The 18,315-nt window shown below is 36.5% G+C and overlaps 2 pseudogenes; both read right to left on the reverse strand.

The window, feature by feature from the left end:
• Positions 1-676: 676 nt before the first annotated feature.
• Positions 677-1,922, reverse strand: LOC149262497 (acyl-coenzyme A oxidase, peroxisomal pseudogene; annotated as a pseudogene).
• Positions 1,923-2,500: 578 nt separating this feature from the next.
• On the reverse strand, positions 2,501-13,322 carry LOC149262498 (acyl-coenzyme A oxidase, peroxisomal pseudogene; annotated as a pseudogene).
• Between the last annotated feature and the right edge of the window lie 4,993 nt (positions 13,323-18,315).

The raw sequence follows: 18,315 nt of genomic DNA on the forward strand, positions 1-18,315 counted from the left end.
ATACTAGACCAAGTTGTACTTAACTATTTCCTATGTGTCGGAATATCCTAACATCAAACGAGTTTAAAGACAATGGATCAAGATTTTCATCCTCCATATCCGATACATTTACACCGTTGTGGCCCTTGCTGAAGCATTTATTTATATCATAGGTCTTTCAGATTGAGAGAAATAGAATTTACACACATAGGTGGAGGCTTGCTAATTGAAAACACATAAAAAAAATTGTTTGTCCCTCGCAAAAATACTTGGTTCTATAATAAAATGGTATGAGGAAGTCTATGCCTAACTTGGTCAAGATCAAATTTCAACAAAATAGAATCTTGGATATATTCCACCAATATCCTTTCACAATGCCTTCTTCTATAGTGGGATGATTTGTATATCTAATATTCATCTTTATCATACAAGCCAGACACAAGGTGTACGATAGATCTATCCTTACATCCTGCTATGTCTACTTGCAATAGCTTCTATAAAGAGCAAGGAAATTTTTATGAAATTCCATCTAATTCAATTGATGGGTCCCAAGCTTCTTTTGGCCTCTCCAACTCATATTCATAATTCTATAATGAATATTTTTCTCTATTTTTCTCATCTAAAATTACCAATTGTCAAATAGTGAGTTTAAAATATATCTATAGTTAGGCCTCTGATTCAACCCTCATTGGACACATTAGAAGTTGACAAATTGTGTATACTTGGCATATTGTCTAGATTGCATACCTATTGGTTCATGTAATGCAAAATCAGGAATACCAAATGCATCCAAAAGTTCTCTTGCCACACTCCTCACTTCAAAACACAGGTATTCGTGGAGCCGAAGAATTTCCATAGCCTTGTTGGGTGCAACATAGTCTATATTTCTATAGCTTCCAATGTCTTTCCAAATTCGATCAAGTGCGTAAACATCATAGAGAAGCATTAAGTTTGCATGAGCATTCCTATATTTACAGCTATTGGAAAACTTTATAAATATTGCAAGGATCACAGACTCTATATGTGATTTAGAAAGTATTAATAAATGATTCAAACATCTATTCCACACCTCAAAATTGCTAAGTGACTTTGAGTGCTTCCTTAGACGCAATGTAGCAGTATGCAACAATCTTGATGTTCGATACCTAAATGCATCAAGCTAGAATTTGGGGTCTCGCAAATGGTCTTGTCCTTCACGACGAGCAATTACTATATTTAAATTGGAGTGAAAGCCCCCCGGGATGTCAAAAAGAGTAATCTTCTTCCCAACGGCCAAAGAGTGGACAAAAGAACGTTGTTTGGAATCTCTTCTGTGACTGTTATGGGTGCCATCATAAATTATCTTATCAAAATCACGTTAATTCTGTAGCTAATAATAATAACGCATATTGAAAAACAATGCATATAAATGTTTTTACCTTATTAAAATATATGGTTTTACTACTTTAGTTGCAGAATCATGTTAATTATATACCTAATAATAATAAAACATATTGAAAAATAATACATATAAATGTTTTTGCCTTATTAAAATATATGGTTTTACTACTTTATTGAGTTGGTAGAGATGATGAAAAGAGGAAAATGGATGAAAAAGGGTGTCAAAACAAAACAGTCATGGAATTTGATACTCCCCCAACTGAAATTGTTGCATGTCCTCATGCAACATTGCATGACTTAATTGTGGCATAATGTGAAAATGACCACGTATATTTTATCATTGCCATTCGTAGCAAGAATGAGATCCAACTGAGTCACATAGTGAATGAATAAAAATAGACTTAAATGCTTTTGGAAGGTGGCACTCTGATTTGTCACCAATTTTCTCCTCGTATTACTGTTGTATTACACCTCCGGTTGTCATGGCACAGATTTTCACCATCGCTTCCTCTGTGCACATCAAGTGGGTTTAAAGATGATGGATCAAGCTTTTCATCCTCCATATCTGATACATTTACGCCGTTGTGGCCCTTGCTGAAGCATTCATTTATATCTGTAGGTCTTTCAGATTGAGAAAACTAGAATTTCCAGACATAGGTGGAGGCTTGCTGATTGAAAACACATAAAAAAAGTGTTTGTCCCTCACAAAAATACTTGGTTCTATAATGAAATGATATGAGGAAGTCGAGGCCTAACTTGGTCAAGATCAAATTTCAACAAACTAGAATCTTGGATATATTCCACCAATATCCTTTCACAATGCCTTCTTCTATAGTGGGATGATTTGTATATCCAATATTCATCTTTATCATACAAGCCAGACACAAGGTGTATGATATATCTATCCTTACATCCTGCTATATCTACTTGCAATAGCTTCTATAAAGAGAAAGGAAAGTTTTATGAAATTATATCTAATTCAATTGATGGGTTCCAAGCTTCTTTTGACCTCTCCACCTTATATTCAAAAATCTATAATGCATATTTTTCTCTGCTTTTCTCATCTAAAATTATGTATTGTCAAATAGTGAGTTTAAAATATCCGTATAGTTAGGCCTGTGATTCAACTGTAATGGACACATTAGAAGACGACAAATTGTGTATACTTGGCATACTGTCTAGACTGCATACCTATTGGTGCACGTAATGCAAAATCAAGAATACCAAATGCATCCACAAGTTCTCTTGCCACACTCCTCACTTCAAAACACAGGTATTCGTTGAGCCGAAGAATTGCCTTAGCCTTGTTGGGTGCAACATAGTCTATATTTCTATAGCTTCCAATGTCTTTCCAAATTCGATCAAGTGCATAAAGATCACAGAGAAGCATTAAGTTTGCATGAGAGTTCCTATCTTTACAGCTATTGACAATCTTTATAAATATTGCAATGATCATAGACTCTATATGTGATTCAGCAAGTATTAGTAAATGATTCAAACATCTATTCCATGCCTCAAAATTTCCAAGTGAATTTGAGTGCTTCCTTAGACGCAATGCACCAATATGAAGCAATGTTTATGTCCAATACCTAAATGCATTGAACTAGAATTTTGGGTCTCACAAATGGTCCTATCCTTCATGGTGAGCAATTACTGGATTTAAATTGGAGTGAAAGCCCCCTGGGATGCCGAAAATAATAATCTTCTTCCCAGCGGCCAAAGAGTGGACAAAAGAATGATGTTTGGAATCCCATCTCTAACTGTTATGGGTGCCATCATAAACTCTCTTATCAAAATCTAACACAGCCTACTAAGATTCGAATTCAACACACAACTGCAAATACTTTTTGCATTGTGATGTCAAGTCACCATAGCACCCATAGTTTCTCTTCATTGAATAGTTTCTCTGTTAGGAAACAAAGAAACCTCCCTTCTATATATAGGAGTATAAGGGGTCACAATATAATCAAGCCAACATAATAGTAATAACATAAGGGCACAAAAATAACAATAGTGGGTTTCTATGGGGCATACTAATAGCAATATGGGGGCAATAGGGGCACAATAATAAAAATAAGGAATACAATGAAAATAGTAATGGGGGAATCACTAGTATTATAGGGGACTAACATGCCCCTCTCCTTCCGAAAAGCGTTGTCCTCAACGATTGAGTAGTTCTAGATGTATGTGAAATCTTTAGTGGATAAGTTCTTCCACTTGATGAGATACTTCGAAATTGATTGATTTCGTAGCTATTGAGTTCTTGTTTCTGCGACTGCTTCCGGTTTGAATACAATCTTTCCTTCCTCATCAAGTTCTGGCAATATTGTTTGAACTGGGAGCTTGTCACCTATAATCTTCTTTAAACATGAAACATGGAAAACTGGGTGCACTCGGGAAGTTGCAAGAAGCTCCAATTTGTATGCCATAGTACCAATCTTTTGCAACACTTTGTATGGACCATAATACTTTGGTGATAATTTATTATCCTTCTTAGCTTGCTTGAGGGACATTTGTTTATATGATTGTAGCCTAGGAATACCTAGTCACCTACATCAAAACTTCTTTCACTATGATGTTGATCTGCCTGTTGTTTCATTCTATTTTGTACCAACGTGAGGTTATCCTTTAAGAGTTGGAGAACTTGTTGTTAATGCTCGATGTGATGATCCACTACTTGAACCTTAGAATTTTCTCTTAAATATGATGTGATGGATGGTGGATGATATCCATAAGGTGCCATAAATGGGCTAATTTTTGCTGCAGTATGGAAGGAAGTGTTATACCATCGTTCAACCAGAGGCAACCATTTGACCCATTATGTCTGTTTATTAGATACAAAGCAATGAAGATATCCTTCTAAACATTTGTTTACTATCTAAGTTTTCCAATCAGATTGAGGATGATAAGATGAGCTATGAGCTAACTAAGTACCGAGACAAGAAATAATTATGTCCAAAAATTTCTAGTGAAAATGGGATCTCTGTCGCTTACAATAATCTTTGGGTTTCCATGTAGATTTTGAATTGTTTCCATAAATGTAGTAGAAACTGTACCGGCTTGAAATGGATGTGATAATGCACAAAAGTGTGCATACTTGGTAAGCCTATAAACTACCACCATGATGACACTCTTTCCTTCGGACTTGGGTAAACCTATGATAAAATCCATTGAAACCTCCTCCCAACGTGGCTTGGAATGGATAAAGGTTGCAATAGATCCGGGGTCTTAATTGTTTCAACTTTATTTTGTTGGAAAACCAAACATTTTTCCACAAAATTTTTAATATCTGATTTAAGGCCATCCCAAAAAAATTCCTTCTTAACCCTGTGGTAAGTTTTTAAAAATCCTGAGTGCCCTCCTAAGGGAGAAGTGTGCAATCCCATAAGAATCTTTTGTTTGAGTTGGGAATTATTACATAGGTATAAAAGATCTTTGTACCATAACGAATCATTTTTCCATCTAAATTTATCAGATGTACTGGGATCTTGTTGTATCTTTTGAATGAGTGCCCACACTTCTTCGTCATTCTTCCATTCCTCCCTTGCTTCGTTTATCCAATCTCGTTGGATAATAGAAATGACGCACAACAATGCTTCCACATCCTCATCCTTTCTTGAGAGTGCATCTGCCACAACATTTTTCTTCCCTTTTTTGTAGATGATTTCAAAGTCATAACCCAACATCTTTGTGACCCATTTTTGTTGCTCTTCAGATGATAATCTTTGTTCTAAAAAGTATTTAAGACTATCATGATCCGTTTTTACCTTGAAGTGTCTTCCCATAATTCTTAACAAACTTGCGATAATACCTTGTCAACTTGAGAAATCCTCGTAGATGCTTTATGGATGTGGGGATTCTCCATTCCTTAATGGCTTTAATTTTTCTAGGGTCGACCTTAACACCTTCATGAGATACAATATGACCCAGATATTCCACCTCTTGTACTCCAAAGAAACATTTGGAGATTTTTTCATATAATTGTTTCTCCTCCAATAGTTTGAGCACCCTGTCAACATGTTCAACATGATCCTTCTAAGACTCATTGTAGATTAGTATATCATCAAAAAATACTAACAAAAATTTTCTAAGGAAGGGTTTGAAAATGGAATTCATCAAACCTTGAAATGTAGAAGGTGCATTGGTAAGGCCAAAAGGCATGACCAAAAATTCATAATGACCCTCATGAGTTCTAAATGCTGTTTTTGGAATGTCTTTAGTCTTCATTACGATTTGATGATATCCTTAACGAAGATCCAAGTTGGTGAAGTAAATTGATCCATTCAATTCATCCAATAATTCATCAATGACAAGAACGAGAAATTTATCTTTAATAGTGAGCTTGTTGAGCTCCCTATAATCCGGACACATGCACCATGATCCATCCTTATTGTGTACCAATACTACTGGAGCAGAGAAATAACTTTGACTAGGTTGAATTATACCAGCCTCTAGAATTTCTGTAACCATACGTTCAATTTCAGTCTTTTGGGCATAGGGATATATGTACGGCCTGATTTTTGGAGGAACACTTCCTAGGATCAAATGAATAGCATGATCATGATCACGAATAGGTGGGAGACCTTTGGGAGCCTCAAATACCTTGGAATGATTGTCCAAGACCTTTTGGAGATCTGGATAAATAGATGATTTCAATGTGGGAACCTATAGCAAACATAATTGTGCAATTACACATCATTGTTCCTTCTTTAGAAGCTTTGTCATACTGTTAGAGTTGATTACCTTTCCTGGTTTCCCTGCAGTACCCCTTAATTCATCTTCCTTTCATTCTACACAAAATTTCATGAAAATTTCTTGAAAATTAAAAGCTATTGTACCCAAGGATTGTAGCCATTGGACTCCTAGTACAACATCAACACCAACCATTGGAATGGAAAGCATTGGGCTATTCAATACATATTCTCCCATGGATAGCTTCATATTATGGCACTTTCCCGAGCAATTTATGGTTCCTCCACTTGCAACCATCACTTGACACTTTGGTGTTGGATATAGGAAGCAATTCAATTCCTTTGCTATCTTACAATGAATAAAATTATGGGTACTTCCCAAATCAATCAACACTATTACCTTTTTCTTCTTGATATGCACTTCTATCTTGATAGTTTGAGGAGTGGTAATTCCAGCCAATGCATTACAAGATATGGTCGGATTCATTTCATCTTTATCTAGGGTTTGTTCCTGCAGTATATCCTCTTATTTTGACATTTTTTGTTCCTTTTCTTCCTCCTCTTCACAATCTATGTAGAATAATTTCTTCTCAGCACACTTATGACCTTTAGTGTATTTGCTGTCACAACTGTAACAAAGCCCTCTTTCTCTTTTTTCTTCGAGTTTTTGTGGTGTTAACCTTGTAGTTTTTTTAAGGCTAGGGAAAACACCACTTCCATCTTTATAGTTTTGAGTGGTAGGCTTCCTAGTTGCCATAATTAAGCTTTCCATTTTTCTTGCTAACCTGAATGCCTTCTCCAATGAATCAGGTTCCCAAAGGCGAAACTCATGTTGGATATTATCCTTTAAATTCCCTATGAACACATCAATCCTATACTCCTCTAGAATATATTTTACCCTTATGTTCAATTTTTGGAAGTCCTCAATGTGCTTCATCATTGAACCCTTTTGTTTGAGATTTATCAATTGGCTAAAATAGATGTTGCTTTTTGTATCTGCATAATGTGTTATCATTTCTTCCGTAAAAATTTCCCAAGTGACAATTTGTTTACGAGAGAAAAGCCATCGATACCATACAAACTGATTTGATTCCAAATATAAAGTTGCGATACGTACCTTTTGTGTGTTTTGCACATTATGGAGATCGAAAAATTGCTCCATCTGTAGTATCCATGATCTGGGATCCTTGCCATCAAACTTCCTCATATCGATTTTTGGAACGTGGTGGGTCTTCAATCCAACATTAGAGTCTACAAAATCATGACTAACATTTCTCTTGTTCTCATCATGAGTTTCCTTTACTACCCTTTCACCATTATTGACCATTTCTTGTAGCAAATTATTCAAATTTATCTTCAATTCTTCTATCTTATCATCCATTCCATTCATCTTAGCGTCCATGCCATTCATCTTAGCTTCCATGACATCCATATTAACTTGCATGCCATTCATATTAGCTTCCAAGGCATCCATCTTAAATTTAATTCCATTCATATTAGCTTCCACGCCATTCATCTTGGCTTCATTTACCTTTAGTGAGAGTGAAATTTGTTGTACTTGGTCTTGTAATTTTGATATATCATGTTGCATTTCTTCTTCTTCTTCACAAGTCATGCTAGAGATTTCATGTTGCTTACTAAATGTTTCCATTTTCTTTCATTGGGGCATTGATGCTAATAATTCTTCACTATTCACTTTGAATTCCTTCAAACTAATTTTTCAAACCAATCTTATGCAAAATTTTAAAAAAACTACACACCTTTTTTTTCACTTTGTAAGAGCTCGATATTAAATCTGTTGTATCTCTATCACTACAAATTTTGAATATCTGGATTCGCATCTTGAAGTATCCCTTTGAGTCCTCTTTCTAACCCCGCAAGTCTGATCAAGATTGGATTCTCCAAGGAAGAGTTATGCCAAATCTCCCACGGTGACCTGATTATATACTAGTTCAGTAGAGTGAACTTGTATGACGTGCCACATGTCACTATTTGAACCTTAGTATCTGAAATTGATACACAAAAAACTAAAGTCCATCCTCTTTCTGATACTTCTTATGAATTTTCAATCTGATGCTCAAAACAAAAGTTATGACGATTTCCCCAGGTCACCTGTTTGGAATGTAACTTGGCAGTCTTCAAAAACCCTAACTTCCTCAGACCATATCTCTGTAAATATAGCACTACAAGCTTCGAAATTTGGACCCAAATTTTAGAACAATTTTGTCTCAAATGGGTTTTTATTGTAGCTTCTACAACATTGCAAAAAAAAGTTATAGCAAAAATTCCACGATGACCTATTTGGAGAATCGAAACCCTAGAATCCAAAGCTTTGATATAAAACGTTAGGAAACCAGCTCACAAAAAGATAGAAAAGATAGATCAATGCCTTAGAATTCAGCCTCTTCGAAGGGAAAAAACTCCTTTACATTAAACAAATGAGAAATTCTTGGATGATACAAATGACTAAACCTCCCTTCTATGTACAGGAGTCTAAGGGGTCACACTATAATCAAGCCAACATAACAGTAATAACATGAGGGCACAAAAATAACAATAGTGGGTTTCTATGGGGCATACTAATAATAATACAGGGACAATAGGGGCACAATAATAACAATCAAGGATACAATGACAATAGTAATGGGGGAATCACTAGTATTATAGGGGCCTAACATTCTCCGTTGTCGATTCTACTAGACTCAGTGATCTCACTTTCAAGAATTTTATGATACATCGTCGTTGAACGGAGGACAACAAAGAACTGAGGTATAGCCTCCTGAATCTTCGAGTATGGTATTGACTTTGAATTCCATGACTTTGTGAATTAGCATATACACCTAGTTCTTGAAGGGCTCCGACATTCAATTTGAATATAACAGTGGGTTTAACACCATCTCTACTTCACTAATTGTGAATTTCTCCTCATGGATGTACAACAGGGGCATATCAAAATCTTGAAAGTTCCCAATAGGCTTATTTGTAACAAGATCCCCTTTTTCAGAGACTACGTCCCCACAGTCACCTTCTTTAGAAAGAATGCATTGAGAATAATGCTCTGTTTTCATGAGGAGGTATCACAGGATATGCTTTCCCTGAGATATTGTTGTAGAAAAGAAAGAACTCCAATTTCAAACAAAACACAATGCCTCCTGCTAGTACAAAGTAATGCTAGATGATTCTTTTAGTTGCCATGTAGGATATTCAAAATACATTTGATTTACATTATACAACATAGCCCAATATAATGAAATCAAGATTCTTTGATCATGCTAGAGAATATTTGGTGTGATCTCTTCCTTATTTTGCAAATAGAAACCTGATTTTTCTCATGGATTTGTCCCCAAATCTTGTTGCTTGCAATTGCGCTTCTCTTCCTTTGACAACTGTAATGCCAAGTCAAACCTCTTGACATGTCGGTGCTTCTTTTCCAAGTCCAACTAGTGTAGAGGATCTAGCATTAGAATCCTCTTTAAATAGAAATTTTGTATCGGGGACTTTAATACATAGACAAATGGATTTTGAGGACTGTAACAAACAGATTTCGTTTTTATTTTTTTTTTTTTGAGCTAAGATAATTATTTACGGAATTTGTTGTCATCAAATAGAGGTATATTTGCACCTCTATCAATAGCAAATCTGGCTTCTCTTGCCTCACACCATTGGTCAAAGATGCGTCCATTTCTTGGGTGGCTAGAGTTGACAACATGTAACACAATAAACCTTGCAAAGCCAATGAACAATTGATGTTAGATCTGCAAGTTCTGGTTGCAATTCAAAAATCGTTGTATATGTTGAACTCTGCAAAGCGTTTTTCCCAGGTATTCATGAGATAATCTATTTTTTTTCTTGCTAGCAGAAGTGATTTCAAAGTCGTCAATTCCATGTGCATCCTGATCACGTGGATATTTGGCAAAATTTCTTCCTCATTCCTTGAACAAAAAGGCTACTTTCTTATGGACAGATGGGTTTTCGAGATTCTCGCTGATCTCCTACTAAACTTTAGGAAATGCACAAAGCTCTAAACTGGCCCTGAGGTTTATGAAAGAAACAATCTGCTTTTGGACTTGGTGAAATGCCAGTGGAAGACCTGCGCTTATGGAAAGATGGGTGTGATTTGGAGCAAGGTCAAGATACTTGGGGAATATCTAAGCATGATGTTAGTTGAATCATTTCTATGGCTAGCACCGATATGTTCTTGCCAAACCCAATTGCGCCATCAGACTGTCGAAAATATGTCTTTATTTTTTATTTTTTTATTTTTATTTTTTATACTATATTATATTTATTTCTTTGTTCTGTATTGTTATTAAAAACCAAAATTTCAAACTAAAATTTATTTTGTATTGTATTAAAAACTACAATTTACAATTTAAAAATAAAATAAATTCTATTCCTTTTGTTTATTGCATTAATTATATTCCTAATTTTTTAAATTGTTATGTTGTATTAAAAATTAAAATCTTTAAAAATAAATGAGATTTTATTCTAACGCTAGAACAATCTAGAAAATTTATTGATTTAGGATGATTTTTTTTTTAGAAAATGGAGACAAGCATATTGCAAACACTTGATTTATTCATTCTTGAAAACATTTATAGACATCTTACTTTTCGATCCTCGAGATTGTGGAAAGACACAAGAGGAGATCATACTTATTTGAAACCGATAGCGTCCTACCTACTCTATTCTAATTGGAAATTACAAATCATTACGTGTAATTAAATTTCCAGCATAACCATTCATGCAATAGTGATACAAATATATTCATTTCCAATTTTGCAATTTTAAAATGAAAATATACAAGGATGATCAAATCTAGTTTTTGTGACTGAGATTTAATGAGATAAAAACAACAACGAAATTGATCTAACCTAGTATTTGCTTGAAACCATCAAAACCATCTTTTCATAAGGCTTTCATAGGCGTGATTTCCACTTTGATTCAAATCATGATGCAACTTCTATTTGTCTGACTCAATCTTCTGTTCGAATAGTCGTTCCTCATCAGAGGCACAAGATTCTTTGAATGTTGATTCATTGTTTTCTTCTTGAGGAGTAGTTAAGCTTTTGGCTGCTGTCAAGATCTCTTCTTTGCAAGAAGAGGAGATCCTGAATCTTGCTAGGATTTGAGTGAGTTGTTCCAAACTTATACTCATCGTTCTTACAGATATACATATGGATTAGTTGGAAAGGGGTTGTTATAGTACCCAAAACTTAAAATCTGAAAAACTTAAACGTTGTTGCAATTGGATTTTTATTGTGTTTTTATTTTTTAGTGAATGGGTGTTTTTTGATTTGTGGATGTTTTCTATATGGAAATGCAAAATAACTTAAATTAAAATGCCTAAATTCAGTTAACCCTAAATGAAAATGACCCTAAATGAAAATGGCCTCCTAAATAATCCTCCTAACTAGATTACATATAACTTTGCTTCCCTGACAACAGTGCCAAAAATGTAGGGTGGTTTAATGGTATGTTAAATCTCTTGTTATTTTAATATGTCAACCTGGAGGTTTCGTAAACTTAGAAGCAAACAAAAATATATGGGACCTCAGATGAAACTATTGTAGAAAGTTTGTTTAGGATGGAAAGAAAGAAAGGAAATGAATATTACAAATAGCTGCTAAGTTTAAAGAAACTAAAAAGTTTCTGATTCAAGATGCAACAAGCAAGAGAAGAGGCTCCTAACTTAGGAGGTCCTAGTTGTCCTTCCTCACAGTACTGTCCCCAAGAAGAGAAACTAAAGAGCAACGGTTTGTGATGTGTAGATAGCAAGAGAAGAGGCTCCTAACTTAGGAGGTCATGTTTGTCCTTCCTCACAGTTCTACTCCAACAACATTACCATTGCATCAAATCATAAACTAGAATTCAAGAAACAATTAAATCTTCACATAACAAAACACACTTGTGGAAAGTAAATCACACTTGCATGAAAGGAAATAACAAAAATTACACTATGTTACAGATGTATGCTAATTATGGTTGATGGGGATCCATCCATTCCTCAATGAACACGCATGAACATCTATCACTCCTTAAGAATCAAGCAACATTTATAACTCATAATTGCAAGAAAATAATATTATTCACGCAAAATGAACAATAATAAATATGATGCTAGTGAATAACTGACAATTATTGGCTTCTTTTGAAGGGTTCTCCTCTTATTTATACATGAATTAAGGATATCTACTCAATAAATGTAGATCTCTTAAATATCTACTAGATCCATACTTGTCTCAACTCATCCCTTAAATGTAGGGTGGTTTCATGTTATGTTAAATCCCTTGTTATTTTAATATTCAACCCCGGGGTTTCGTAAAATTAGAAGCAAACCAAAATATATGGGACCTCAGAAGAAAATGTTGTAGAAAGTTTGTTTAGGATGGAAAGAAAGAAAGGAAATGCATATTACAAATAACTTCTAAGTTTAAAGAAACTAAAAAGTTTCTGATTCAAGATGCAACAAGCAAGAGAAGAGGCTCCTAACTTAAGAGGTCTTGGTTGTCCTTCCTCACAGTACTGTCCCTAAGAAGAGAAGCTAAAGAGAAGTGGTTTGTGATGTGTAGATAGAAAGAGAAGAGGCTCCTAACTTAGGAGGTCCTGGTTGTCCTTCCTCACAGTTCTACTCCAACAACATTACCATTGCATCAAATCATAAACTGAAATCCTTTTCTTTTTCTCGTTAAAACTATTCTATTATTTACATTATCAGTGAACAATTACATCATTACATAACAAAAAGAACCAGCTGCCTGGAGGTAATGGCAGCATGGAACAACAGAGACCGCAGTCTCAGAGGATTAACCAAACCAAAAACCAACCCACGCAAAGGCACCAGTGGAACAACAAACAAATCCCGAGCAGGGGAGCCAAAAACTTTCCCAACCATAGAGGAAAAATTCCAGAACCCAAACATAGACAATTTCTCATCAGCATTGACACAGAGACAGTAACACCACAACTTTGACACAAGAGCATATCCGAAAACAACAAGAGTGACCGAATGCCCTCACTAACGGGCCGCAGAGACCTGATAAGAAGTCGCATCTAGTCTTTAGGATCCTCCTCCACTACCTCGCACCACCCGGATTCCGCCATGTCATGAGCCTCCTCCGTAGCTGTCGGAACGGGCTCCATCTTGACATCTTCGTTCTGGCTAATCATCACCTCCAGTGCTCTTGAGGGACCAGCAAGAGGGCTTTCCGAAACATTGACAGGATCTACCGAGGGAGTCTCCGTGGCTCTCGCGGAGCCATCAGTTTGCATCGTCCCCCGATTGTCTCTGGAATCGCTTTCATCATGGGTCTCCTCAATGAAGAGCACTGAAACATGGGCGTTGATCAGGGGACGGATCAAAGAACTATTGAAATTGAAAATTGCAGAGCCAAAGGCAGGCGAGGAAGAGGACTCAGGAGCACTGGAATACAGGAATTGACTGGACCGAAGGGGGTTTGCACCATGAGTGCGATGGCAATGGCAATGGCAGTAATGGGGAGAGTCTTCGTCGACAGGGGGGCGCGAAGATCCACCTCAGGAGGTGCCTCGACGGCTGAGCATTCGCTGTCGAGGCCGAACCATGACTGCAGGGCTAAACATAGTTTTTATGCTTGAGGTCGAGATAGAGCTCAAAGCTAAATTGAATTCCAGAACAGTAACAGGAAGACCATATGCAGGCGGGGGAGTAGCCCAAACAGAAAGGCAAACGCTTGGAGCGGCCAGCAGCGCCAGAGGCTGCATAAACAAACGGAACAGACCCTGAATTTGCACTGTGAATCCCATCCCGCAGCCATATATAACACATCTGCCTATGCCTCGAGGCCCTCCCGCCATTACTGTGGCATTCATGGGAGCCGAGGAGCCGGACCCTGCTTTGCGTGCGGAGGTGAACGGAGCATTTATGCTCCCCTGCTGAATGCCTTTAATTCCAATCCCGCTCAGCTGAGAGTGTCCCTTCCCCCATGTGTGAACAGCTCCTCTGCGCATGGCTGGCAGGTGGCCGCGGGTGATCGCCCATCCCATCTCTTCAATCACCTGCATCCGGGGAACCATAAACTGAAATTCAAGAAATAATTCAAGAAACAATTAAATCTTCACATAAAAAACACACTTGCAGAAAGTAAATCACACATGCATGAAAGTAAATTACAGAAATTAAAATATGTTACAGATGTATGCAAATTGTGGTTGATGGGGATCCGTCTATTCCTCAATGAACACACATGAACAACTATCACTCCTTAAGAATCGAGCAACATTCATAACTCATAATTGCAAGAAAACAATATTATTCATGTTGAATAAACAATTATAAATCTAATGTTAGTGAATAACTAACAACTTTTGGCTTCTTTTGAAGGATGCTCCTCTTATTTATACACAAATTAGGGACATCTACTCACTAAATTTAGTTTCCTTAAATATATACTAGATCCATACTTGTCTCAACTCATCCCTAAAATGTACGGTGGTTTGATGGTATGTTAAATGCCTTGTTTTTTTAATATGTCAACCCGGGGGTTTCGTAAACTTACAAGAAAACCACAATATATGGGACCTCAGATGAAATTGTTGTTGAAAGTTTGTTTAGGGTGTAAGTAAAAAAGGAAATGCATATTACAAATGACTTCTAAGTTTAAAGACACTAATAAGTTTCCGATTCAAGACGCAACAATCAAGTGAAGAATCTCCTAACTAAGGAGGTCCTGGTTGTCCTTTCTCACCGTACTGTCCCCAAGAAGAGAAACTAAAGAGCAGAAGTTTGTGATGTGTAGATAGCAAGGGAAGTGGCTCCTAATTTAGGAGGTCCTGGTTGTCCTTCCTCACAGTTCTACTCCAAAAACATTACCATTACATCAAATCATAAACTGGAATTGAAGAAACAATTCAAGAAACAATTAAAACTTCACATAATAAAGCACACTTGTGGAAAGTAAATTACACCTGCATGAAAGGAAATAATATAAATTAAACTATGTTATAGATGTATGCAAATTGTGGTTGATGGGGATCCATCCATTCCTCAATGAATGCACATGAACAACTATCACTCCTTAAGAATCAAGCAACATTCATAACTCATAATTGCAATAAAATAATATTATTCATGTTGAATGAACAATCATAAATTTGATGCTAGTGAATAACTGAAAATTATTGGCTTCCTTTGAAAGATGCCCCTTTTATTTATACATGAATTAGGGATATCTACTCAATAAATGTAGATCCCTTAAATATCTACTAGATCCATGTTGGCATTATGAGACAAGTGTTGTCCTTGATGGCAAATCACACAGATGACAAATTATAGTGCAGCAGGTCAGTAGCAAAGAATTGATGATCAGACTAGAAAGAATGAAGAAAGAAGAGTATATACGCAGGTTCACTATATACCAAGTAGGGTATACACGCAGGTTCACTATATACCAAGTCGCGCATACGCAGGTTCGTTATATACCAAGTAGGGTATACACGCAGTTTCATGCACGGAAAAGCGCATACATGTCGGAAAGCTTATTTTTTGGGTCCGTGGTATTTAGACCTATGGTTTTGGTCCATGGTATTTCACCCATAAGTGTTGATCCCAAGTATTGGGTCCGTGGTATTGGTTTGTTATGGTTTTGGACCATGGTATTGAGCAAGGCCTAAGACTATAAAAGGAGAAGAGGATCATTAAGCAAGAGCATCCGAAAAGTCTTGAATATCTGAGGAAGTATGAGATCTAGTATGCAGGTTATGGGTTGATGATGCATTGCTTGATCTGAGCTAAGGAGGGATCTCACAGGTGGATGGAGAACAAGATCTAAGGATAGATCAGGATCAAATGGTTTGAAATGAACTATCTCTATATGATTGATTATGTTTATTCTAGATCTGTATACTGACGCTTGTAATAATCTGAACTGGGTATAACTTAAGTTTGAAATCGTTGCAAGTCATGATTGAATATTTATAGATCTGTACACGGGTTGGCTTTGGTGTAAATGCGTATGTACGCAGGTTGAGTTTGTTGTAGTAGCATACACCGTTTAAGCTATGATATTTGAAGTTACAGGTGGTTCTGGTTGTTGAAGGGTTCTGATGATAGTTTAAAGGTGTCAGTATTTTGCATATCTTGTTTGGTTGATTGTGTTTAGCTTCAGTATTGATGGATGAGAACTAATATTGGATCAGGATCATAATGACTCATATTTATGAGATCTGATGGACTAGATCTGGGTGCTAACACATATATTATCCTTGTATCTGTCATGATCTAGTTATGTCTGAAATCAGGAAGTGCAGCAAAGTTATGAATAAGTGATTAATGACATATACGCTGGTTCATCTTGATGAAGTTGCGTATACACGCAGGTTCGGCACTTCCAAGTAGCGTATGCACTCTGATGCATGATTTTGATGGTATAGTTGGTTCTGATTTTTATTGCAGAGTTCTGCTCTGTGTTCTGGTGAGTGTGTTGTTGACAGGGTTTCAGTGTTTCAGTGATTCAGGGATTGATGATGCTAGTATTGATTGTTTTGTGCTTCAATGATATTTACGGGTCCAGTATGAAAATTTGATGAAACATGGCCTTCAGATTATAGTGTTGTGCTTCAGGAGTATCCAGTCTGAAAATGTATGAAACGTGGTACCTAGAGGAGAGAAGATTGTAGGCTGGCGCCTACATACTAGTATCTTAGCTAGTACACGAGCAATGGGGGTTGGAGCTCCCTTCCAGGAGAGTCTGGAGAACGAGAGAAGGTTGTGGCCTTTTGCAGGTTGTAGCCTGCGTACTGGTAAAGGACTACACTAGTACATTGTAAAAGAAGTTTCTTAATAAAGGAAGATAGAAACGAATTGCAGCAGGTGGTTTTCACCCACATTGGGTTTCCACCTTATATCATGGTGTTCATGTGTGTTGCTTATGTGTGTTGATATATCTGTTTTACTGCTACTGTTGACTGTTCATATGGTTAATGAAGTTCTGATGCACTAACTAAAGATCAACGTTTAAAGGATTAACTGAATCATAAGTATTTTGGATATACGCTAGTTGCTTTAGACACAGTTGCGTATACACGCGGGTTCCCTTGATTCAAGTAGAGTATATGTATCTAAGTATGAAAATGAAAAGGTTTTATTGATCTGATAATACTGATTCACCCCCCCTCTCAGTATTATTTCCAACAATTGGTATCAGAGCAGGTCCTTTGGTAGAGGCTTGATCGCTTAAAGGAGATCTGTGGAACAATGGGAAAGAAGCTTAAGAAGAAAGCACATAAGCGGAAGAAGACATCTCAGAAGAACTATGACAGTGGGAGAATCGATTGGGGATTAGGCATAAGAAGCTCTTCAGATTCAGAATCAGATTCAGAATCATTTCAGAATGAAGATGAACTATCAGGTATGAATTTGCTATCCTCTGATGTTCCAGCTATCTATCCATTTGGAAAAGATGAAAGTGATAGCGAAACAACTGAATTTGCTCTTATGGGTGAACAAGAAAGATATCAAATAGAGGCAGAAGTTAAAAGTCTGACAAACAAAATTAGAACTCAAGAAGAACTTTTGAACATAAAGGATGGTGCCTTCAAAGAAGCTGCTACTAGACTAAAGACTCAACTAGAGTTATTCAAGGACAAATATCAAAAGTTGCAGGATGAAGTAACATCTCTAAGAAATGAAGTCATTGAAAAGAACACAACAATCAAGGAGCTCATAGATCGATCCAATTATTATGAAAGCCTTGAAGCTACGACCCTCTCGCTAAAGGAAGAACTTGAAGAAACAAAGAAGCAGAATAAAGATCTACTCCAAGCTATTGAAAAATAGGAAAATGAAGTTATCAGCTTAAAATCTCAGCTGGAATGTGCCTTCAGAATTCGTCAAATGCAGCGTGATGTGAATGAAGAACAAGAAAAGGAGATTCTCAAACTAAGGTAACAAATGGAAGAGGAAAGAAATGCTGAAGAAAACATGAAGAAACAATGTCTGGAAAAGGAAGAACAACTTCAAGTTGAGGTAAATATCTTGAGAGGTAAATTAGAAGAAAAGGATAAACTATTACGATTTCAAGATAGTACTAAAGCCTTGGATGATATTCTTAGTAGTCAAAGGTCTCCTGCTATCAAGACTGGTCTTGGTTTTCATGAATCTGTTGAAGGTGAATCTAGTTCACAAGGTGAGGCAAGGAAATCTAAAGAGAAATCTAAAATGATCAACAAGGAGATAAGAGAGATGAGAGGTCAACAATCAAGGAAACAAATTCTTCAAAGAAAATCT

The sequence above is a fragment of the Pinus tabuliformis genome, chromosome 6 (genome assembly GCF_031772625.1).
Source record: "Pinus tabuliformis cultivar Carrire ecotype Pingquan chromosome 6, CPIR1, whole genome shotgun sequence".
In the NCBI taxonomy this organism is placed as follows: Eukaryota; Viridiplantae; Streptophyta; class Pinopsida; order Pinales; family Pinaceae; genus Pinus; species Pinus tabuliformis.